Below are 10,184 nucleotides of genomic sequence, written 5' to 3'. Positions count from 1 at the left end.
AGTCTAAATGCCTTCAAAGACCACCAGGTTGGGGATGGCTGGCTTATAACAATTGTGGACTGCTACCAGTGAGAAAATTTACGGCAGAAGGAGGGGGGAATGGTAGAAGATGAGGTGGCCAGATGGAGTCACTGGGGCAGTGGGTGTGGACTTGGGTGGACTCCGAGGGATGATGGAGGACAGGAGAACCTGGAAGAATGTTGTCCATGGGGTCGCGATAGGTCAGGCACGACTTTGCAACTAAACAACAACACCACCACCAGTGAGAAAACATTGCATATTATATATTCTGTCATCCACTGCATTGGTGAAATAAGGAATTTTCTAGTATATTTGCTGTATATGCAGTGTCCATGTGGGTGATGCACACTGGGTTTTGATGCCTCTTGAAGAATGGGCTTAGCTACCATAGTAATATAAAAAAGAGTGATGGTGGATCAGACCAAGAGTCCCTCTTGTCCAACTTGTTGTTCTCCGTGGCCAACTAGCTGTCCACAGGAAACCCACAGGCAAAAGCACCTTTCCGCCAATGTGCCAGAGCAACTGGTGCACATAGGCGTACAACCACTGATATCAGAGGGAGCATGTAGCCATCAGGACGAGTCACTAGTGATAGGCTTCTCCACGAAAGTGTTCAGACCCCTTTTAAAGCTGGCTGCCCAATTACTGGTTGTCAGTACATCTGGAAGTGAATTCCATAGCTCAGTTATGTGTAATGTAAAGTACTTTTCATTTTCCTGAATCTCCTATTTATCAGTTTCATCAGTTGATCCTGGTTATGGGACAGGGAGAAATCCTAAATCAGTATTTCTGTTTACCAGCCAGTCTTTGGGGGTTTTTTCAAAATTCTTCTGAAAAAAATAGAGGGTCTTTAGTTTATCTGTGGATTCATCCCGTTCACCAGCCAAACCTTGTTACATGCTGTCAATTGTTTAGCATTTTTCCTTCAGTAAAGCTCATAAATGAAGTACAGAACAAAGGATTTGTAGAGAGGACAAAGAAAAATATTTCTTCGATTAGTGTTCATTATTATTCTGAAAAAAATCGCATAAGATTGAAATAAAAATTTCTGGTACAAACTCTCATATCTGCAGTTTTAATTGCACAAGTTTTTCAATCCATCGATAACACTGTGTATTACCTTAGTGCAAGCTGGGATATGGACCAGCCCTTTAAATAAAGGATGCCTTCCAACGGAGCAATGCCCTTTGGATAGCAGGATACACAGCCCCCTAAATGCACTAGGGGCATATACAGATGGGAGCGCTGCCCCACATCTAGTGCAACAAATGAGAAATCGGAAGAGCAAGCAAGATGCAGGGGCTGGTGTGGGTTTTGCATGACAGCCTTGGCCGCTGGACTGTGCAACTATTTCTAACCTGTTGTTTGGATCAGCAAGATGAGCATAAAGACAGTGATCATTCCTGCATGGTTTATGGGCAAGGAAACGAAACCTCCAACCAGAAGCAGGCTAAGATAGCACAAGATCTTGGAGGCAAAGATGCAACTGGATATTGATAAGTTGTTCAGGCATGTCAGCTCTAACCAGTAGGTGGCAGTGAAACACACCAGAAACTCTTGGTTTTGTGGTACTGCTTTCAGCCAACTATCACACCCTTTGCAGTGATTTTTGTTTTCATTTGTTATTTTGGGCAATTTTAATCTCCAGATCATCTTCTATTATCTTGCTTTTTACCCAGAGAGCTGATCAATCAAAACGGAACGTTTCTGCCTCCTCCAGTTACAGAACATCAGCAATCAGTCCCTTTCCCTTTGAATGGGCAGCAGGTGCAGGCTATCACGTCATTAAATCCCAGTTCCTTGTCTCTGCCTGGGGTTGAGGCCAGCCTCATGAGAGCAACTGCCTCTTGTCACTTTGAAATCATGGCTTGCAGAGTTTAAACTACGGCTGGTTTCTGAGAGGCTCAGTTCCTTCTGGGAGGCTGGTATGTTTCCTTCTGTTTGTTTGCTTTGGTTCTCTTAAAAATCTATGAAATTGGAGCTGGGAGCCATTTTTGCAACTGTTTCTCTTTGCACAGAAGAAGCTGCTATTTCCTTTTAAAAAAATTCTTTTTGCACTTCTTTGCTCTATTTTTTAAATTTTCCCAGTGGATTTACTTTATTCAGTATGTGCTCCTTCTGATGATTCAAAGAGGTTTCGGGAATGTTTGAGTCTTCCCCAGCCTGATACTCTCCAGATGCTGGCTTATGGCTACTGAGCACTGCAGCCTGGAGGGTACCAGGCTGGGGAAAGCCTGGCTTTTACAGGGATATTATATACCTGCTATACAATATACCCGCCTTCCAAACCATGCTGAGGGTCTGAGACAGGGCAGCAGATATTCTGAAGGGTGTATTGCACTCAAACTCGGCAGCATCCTCTTTTTTTGTAAGTTCAGAAACTTGATAATTAGGTTAGGTAATTTTATACTCTGGACTGAACAGTCTTATGGGTACCCTTCTGTTTTAATGGTAATTTGTATTTTCAAAATGTGTTTCCCCAGTCCTGATGCATTTGGGGATGCTCATGTTCACTTTGCTCTGATCCCCACTGCATTTCTGCATGTATTGAATTTCTGATCCACCCCATAACGAATGTTCTCTGGGTGGATTATAAACAGTTAGGGTTGTTGTTAAGTGCTGTCAAGTCATCTCCAACTTATGGTGACCCCATGATTGAAAGCCCCCAAAATGTGCTATCCTTGACATCCCTGCTCAGCTCTTGTAAATTCCAAGCTGTGGCTTTCCTGCTGGAGTCAATCCATCTCATATTTGGTCATCTCTTCTGCCTTCAACTTTCCTTAGCATGATTGTGTTCCTCAGGGAGTTTTGCCTTCTCGTGCTGAGCCCAAAGTATGACAACCTCAGTTTTGTCATGGAAAGCCTCAGGGAAAGCTTTGGCTTGATTTGATCTTGGATCTGCTTGTTTGTCTTTCTTTCAGTCCTGGGTACTTGCAAAGCTCTCCCCAGCATCATGTCTGGAATTCATCAATTCTTTTTCTGTCAGCTTTTTTCACTGTCCAACTTGTACATCCACATGGGATGACTGAGAATACAAGAGTGCGAATGGTCTTGGCCTTGGTCTACAGTGAAATCTCCATATACTTGAAATAATTGGTATAGGAATCAATAAAACAGCCATTGTAAACTAGAAGCAAGTCTCTAAAATGCCTGGAAGAAAAGAAATCTCTTTGCCTGGTGTCCAAATGATGCCTATGGAGATGCCATAGGTTAATCTTGTTGTGGAGTTTGTTCCATGAGTAGGGTGCCCCTGCGGAGAAGGCCTTCATTCATGTAGCTACCTGCTTAGCTTACTTTGATGGGTGGGGGGGCTCCTACGACCCGAAGTCCTGCCCTGATGGCACCATTGGCCCACTTTCAAAGGCATACAAGTGCATGATTGCACAATGGCACCCTGTGATTCCTTCACCTCCCCTTCCCATCTCCTTCTCAGTGGACAAGTTTTGTCCACTAGGGAGGACAGCTTGCTGAATCCAAGAGCAGTATAACTTTACTTGAACAGGGCTAAGTCCAGAAATATTATTCAAAGCCAGCGCTCAGCTCCAGAACAAAGAAGGGTGCTCTACTCTATGCTTGGATCTCCTTGGCTTAAAATCAGCCTCTTAGTCTCTGTATATGCCTTTCCTCAAAGTGGTTATGTCTCTTCTACATCACTGTTCTGTTAGTATAAATATTGTTATGTGCATCCCACTTCTCTGAGCAGAAGGTGTTTATCCTCCAATTCAATTCTCTTGGAACAAGTACTGGAGACTGATGGCATTTTGTGATATATGAGTGAGTGTTTCTGTGCAGAGTATAGATAAGTATTCACAGCATTAATACCACAACACTCTAATAACTTTCGGGGCGGGGGGCTTTCATTCTGCAGAGGTCTGAGCTCCAGCCCAGCTCTGTTCTTCTCAGTCCCCAGTAATGACCTCTTAGATTTCCACAGGCTTCTGCACTCACTCATTTAGCAGCTGAAGGATGGGGAAAGTCAGGCAAGCTTCCTTCTGGAACATTCCATGGCTATGTCCTTGTCATCCAGAAGCAGGGATGATGGGCCAATAGGCTAATTTCTGGAACAAAAAGGAAAGTGCTGGGCTCGCTCAGGACTATGATTATTTAAGTATTTATTCATCACATTTATATCCTGCCTGTTCCCTTTCAAGCAACTCAAGATGGCTTACATAATTCTCCACCTCCTCTCAGTCTTAGCCACACAACAACAACCCAGTGAGACAGGTTGGGCCGAGAGTCAGTGACTGGCCTACAGTTGCCCAATGAGCTTCATGGCTGAGCAGGAACTAGAACCCAGGTCCCCTGAGCCCCAGTCCAAGACTCTCCACCACAACATCAAGGCTTGCCAGCCTTACCCTTGAGCTGTGTGAGGCAGATGGCCAAGGTGGATAGACGGAAATGTAGCAGAGGGAACACAGGCCTTCTGACCAACCACCAATCCTTTTTGCTGTGGATGCTCACCCTAAACTAGCCTGCAGGCCTCAGATCATGAGAAGATGCTCTTTCATTGCTAGTACTGAGGTGAGAAGCAACTGCCAAGCCCAGTTAACTTCTCTTCATGGAATTGGAGGAGGGGGCATCTTCTCCTTCATCTTGGACAGTAAAATGTCTTGAGCTAGCTCTAATCCACAGCTCTGTCTAGGCATCATCCACTGACAGAGAATCCAATCACAGAAATCTTAGTGTCAATAGCCACTGCATGGGATGGGACTCCACAAAGACATTCAGACTCAACATGAAACATGCAGTGATGCCTGTGATGAACACAGGAAGTTGCTTTTGACTGCACAACAGCCCTTCATCAAGGAGGGAGAGAGAGAGAATGAAGAACGGCCATTTAAAACAGTCCCTGAGATATTCCTGATATGCCCACTCCTTTTTTTCTAGCTGTGCTTTGTGCATCTGTAATGAATCATAAATAATTGCTTTCACATCACACTGCTTTAAGGAACAGCATTTCTAAATGCACAGTGGGATTTGCTGAAAATAATCTGTCTTTTCAAATATTGCTTTTTGAACTCAGTATGCAAATGAAATGTCTTTGTATTTCCTCTTTACTTTTTAACAACTTTAGGTATGTTTGATTTGTCATCCTATATAATTGAAGGATCAGCTACAAGAAAGTTCTACAAGCACAGAAATGAGCACACATTAGAGAATTCTGCTTGCCTCCCTGCAGCACACCCATGTGCCTGCACACACATTGTGAGAGTCCTTCCACATGAATGAGTTTCCAGTGGATCACTACTCTAACTTAGGGGGGCTGGAGCCCAAGTTAGGCATTGAGTGCTACCCAGCAAGGACCCACATCCCATTAGGGGCTCCTTTCCCCCATTGCAGTCTGCGTGTTCCCCTCAATTTAGACACCCCTGAAAGGACAAATTCAAGGCAGGTCTATTGAATTTGGACAAATTCAAGATGGAGCTATTACTGGCTACTAGCCTTGCTGGCTATGTGCTACTTCTGTTATCAGAGGCAGATAAACCAGCTGCTCGGGAGCTTGGGCAGGCAGAACTTTAGTCCCCATCCTGCTTTAGGGATCAGCAGGTTTGTGAATGGATGGACCATTGGTCTGATTCAGCAAGGCTTTTCTTATGTTCTTAACTAGTAAAGTGGGTGCAAGTAGGCAGGCTATGGTTGTGCCAAAATAACCCAAATCCTCCCCCATTCCCACCTTCCCAAAAGGTCTCCTTGTGACCTTTTATTGCCTTGTTGTTACTGCTGTGTTTACTGTTTTCTAAGGCTAGACTATGGGTTCTGAATACGTATGCATGTGAGTCCCTCCACTTCCTCCAGCAGGGGCTTGATTTTTTATGGCACTCCAAGTGAATGCATGCCAATTATTTACAGTTTCCAAGTTCTCAGGTGCTTGAAGTGCCATCCTCCATGGCCAGTTCAGGGTAGGAAAGAGATGGCAGGTGCTCAAGGCATGGGTTCAGAAAACCCTGCTTTATAGTGCTTCTGGCAGATTTCAAGAGCAGCCTCGCTCAGTCTGGCTTGCCCATAACAATCAACCAGGGATTCTTCCTTTTGTGAGCATCCCTCTTTGATTTCTGAAAACATTCACATATAGAAGTGTTTATTGGAATATGTCCACCCCATGAGGATCAGTAATGCTGTTTAAGAGAACAGAAGTTGGCTGCTTAGTACCAACATAACAACCATCACCTGGTACAATTGTTCCATCTGTCCAGTGGCAGGAGAAACTCATGACTCGTATGTCACTAGGGCTCCTCATCCTTCCTTATGATCTTTTCAGCCTTGGTGCTTCATGGTGGTGAAGCTATTGTTGGGGTGGGGGGTGCGGGTCAGCACCACAGGTAGCTCCTCTAAAGCACAAAAGAAAAGCTGCAGAGGATGAGGAACCTCACTGACATAGGAGTCACCAGACTTCCCTGCCCAGTAGCCAGGCTTCGCCTCTGCATGTGCACACAATGATAATTGCTTTGATTTCAGTGGAACATCCTTTGGGTGTTGGGTATAAATTTAGCCAGCTAGATAGATGGCATTTCAATGTATTGCACACAACTCTGTTCCCATTCTCCATGCATGTGTTAATAAAAGATTGTCAAATTCTTAACAATAGTCAGAAGATCAGATTAGTTCTCTTTCCCTCTGCTCCAAAGTGAATCAGGGCTTGTGAGAGATATTCTACTTCAGCAAATTTAAACACAGGGACAGGGCAAACAAAATTCAGTTCATTTATGCATACTCAGATAAGTATCTTTTATATGTAAGTTTACTCAACGCTATGCTCACTCAGAAGATCATCTCACTATGTTGAGTGGTGATAGCTCCCAAGTGAGCAAGCACAGACTTCTTTGAGGAACAAGTGTTTCATGGTATTCCATAGCTTCACTAAAGAAGATTCTCTGGATCAGGCTTGTATAACAGGCAATCAACAGGCTCAAGCAAGCAGAAGAATAATGAAAATGGCAAGCTGAAGTATATGGTAGGAATATACTATATGTAGTTATTGGTTGGGTAGACTTCTGTGCTTAAATGGATGCTTTGCAGAAATAGGTTCAAGGAAACCTGGTGCTCAAGATGTGTATAACTACTGATCTTACTTCTTGTTAAAGAGGAGTGTATTGCAGATAGTCACTTGTCCAGCAAAAGCAAGTGATAAGCAAAAGTGGATGACTCAAAAAAAGAACCTAAGTAGTATTAAGTAAAATATATTATTTGTTTCATTTCTATACTGCCCCTTCTATAGCATGGCTAAAACTCTCTGTAGTTACAAAGCCTCATTTCCTTGAAAAATGTGCTGCCACCAGAGAAAATGGAGTAGCAGCATAGGGACAGGGGCCCCCAAAACAGCCACGGGGGCTGCATGTGGCCCACACATTGCCCAGCCCTGGATTGAACATTCAGTCCCTCATGTTCAGTAAAGACCGCTAGAGAAGGCACCTAATGAGTTGTGTCAAGCTACAGCTGGCAAACAAAGAGGAATGTGGACCAGTCCTATTCCCTAGCTGGCTTCATTACTCTAAGCGATTCTAGCACATAGGACATCTTGAGGTCATAAAGCAAAAGGGGAGCATGGCCTGAGGAGAAAGAAGGGCCCCCAGTCTAATAAGTGTTATGATGCGGTCAGGCACAGAGATATTTATTAAGGGGCTGGGGGTGCTGTGAAACATGCATCGGCAAATATATACTGGTTTTGCAAACACTTAATCTCTGGGGATCTCATTTTAGGATGCAAATGCAGTGTGAAAGTGCAGCTCAATGATATGTGGAGGCTGACATTTCAATGCCTATCATACATTTGGCATTCCTGATCCTGCTGTTAAGTAGAGTGACAACTCAGGCGTTGCTTCCAGTGTTGCTGGGCTGGAAGGGATGCAGTTCCACTGTCAGCTTCCAGGCTTCTTTGTCACTGGCTCTTTTACAAGTAAATATAGGTTCATAAACTGTATCACCTTGAAATTGCTAAGGCAGGTATTTAAAAAGCCCATGAACTTTCATTTCAATTAATTAGCTGAGGATATATGCTGCTTCTCAATATGCCCCATAAGCATATATTATATCTATATGAAATATACGCTCTTATATTTTAAGCTACTGCATACTATGCTTTGTAACATTTAACAACACAGTTCAAAAATACGGGTATTTTCTATCCACTGGCCACAGGTGAATATGGTGAATTAGGTGAATATGGAGGAGGAAGGGAAACAATCCCATCTCCTAACTCAAAGCAGCAACAGAGATCAACAGTGGGGCAGTGAGATAAATTACCCTGGACTTAGTGATCTTACAGGGGCCCTTTGAGGTGGCCCGTGCATACTGCTTCAGCTGCAAAGGGCACAGCTAGCATTTGTCTTCCCTCTTCCCAGGCTTTACAGCTATTTCCACATTCATGATTTGTTAGAGAAAAAGACAACAAATTCCTTTGCCGACCTTGACAAGAAAAGAGTTATGCAGACCATGCACAATTTCAACTTTTAAATCCACTGAAATTATAGCAACATCATGACCACAAGATAGGGATAAAATGCTGCTGTTGCCTTGATAATATGCCTTTAAAGAAAAAAATAAAATAGCTATTTAAAGTAAAAAAATGTAAAATTAGCAACTGCTATGTGCATACTAACTTGCCCGACCTTTGGCTATAAAATGCTTTAAAAATAAAGAAAAAACACTGCTGCAATACGCAGCATCAGCCCAGGTGGACAGAGATTGAGCTCCAAATTTTTGTATGCCATCTAGCCAGTGACTGGAGGCCATAGGATTGCAGCCTTATGCATAATCATAAAATCTTGCAAAAAGGCAGGGAAACAGTTACACATTGCTCAAGAAATAGGCACACAGCTACAAGGCTTCACATCAGATCAAAAAGCACTTCAGAACAGGTATTCTGAAGTGGCAAATTCACAGCACCTTTGGCTCATTAAATACAATGGCCTTAACTGTTGAATAGAAGGGGAGGATAGATTTACTTGAAGTAAAGCACCCATTTAGATCGAGGTGGGCTGATTTCTCAGCAGGTACTCAGAAATCAGCATTTGTACTCTTTGGGTTCTTCCTGTTGCAAGGCCTTTTCATGATTCCATTGCACTCACAGGATTTACTGCTAGCATGACACGAACCAGCCCTTCCCACATTAATGCTGGGAATGAGTATAAATGCCCATTTCTGGAAAGGGATGGTTCAGTGGAACTCCACTCTGCAAGCTCCACTCTCGATTCCAAAATCAGTGCGTTGGCTTGGTTCCAATTGCTGCAGGCCCCTTTAGCTTCCCACCGCACTAGCAGGCAGTCCTGCTCGCACATGCCGTGTTGCTGTACAGCACTTCCAGAGCGTTAATGCAGCATAGCAGTGGTTACTGTTGGTAGGACTGTGCTCCATTTTTCTCTGCAGTCTAATTCTATCACTAATGCCAGGAGTGTCAAGGTGTTGGGTGACCTGCATATTTCAAGAGGGCATCTATCATACCTTTAGCAGGCTGCACTGAGAGTAATGTGTCTGCAGATCTTCTCTTAAATTGCTGCACTTCACGGCTGTTAACAGCCAATCAAGTAGAGGTTCTTAGCACAAAGGGCCTGTGAGGGGTACGCAAGTGGTACATTTACCTGCTGATCTATCTTGAGGTGAGTTGGATCCCATTAGGTCTTTAGATGGGCTAATGAGGGTCCTTGACAACAGAGGTCACTTGATTGACCAGAAGGCATATGCATTTATTTAGAGTTCCCATTGTTCATGAAGGCAACTCCTATTATTATTATTATTACATTTCTATGTCGCCCCTTGCCGAAGCCTCGGGGCGGCTTACAACCCAATAAAATACATTGAAATACAATAGAACATAATAAATTACCATTAAATACAAAAATACAAAAAATACACTGAGTTACAAACATAATAATATAAAATTAAAATTATCAGTATAAAATAAGTAAATAAATAATATAGGAGGAGAAAAGAGAAGGAAGAAGAAGTTGCCCTGGCCAGATCATATGTTTTAGCAATTAAAATGATGTTTAAATAAAAAGGTCTTTACCTGGCGCCGAAAAACCAGTAACAATGGTGCCAGGCGGACCTCTTTGGGGAGTGAATTCCATAGGTTGGGCGCCACCGCAGAGAAAGCCCTCCTCCGAGTACTTACTCTCGTAATTTCTTTCATGGAGGGTTCCCGGAGAAGGGACTCTCCCGCAGATCTC

The sequence above is a fragment of the Varanus komodoensis genome, unplaced genomic scaffold (assembly GCF_004798865.1).
Source record: "Varanus komodoensis strain SLA01 unplaced genomic scaffold, ASM479886v1 scaffold12, whole genome shotgun sequence".
Lineage (NCBI taxonomy): Eukaryota > Metazoa > Chordata > Lepidosauria > Squamata > Varanidae > Varanus > Varanus komodoensis.
Note: the sequence above shows the minus strand (reverse complement) of the source record.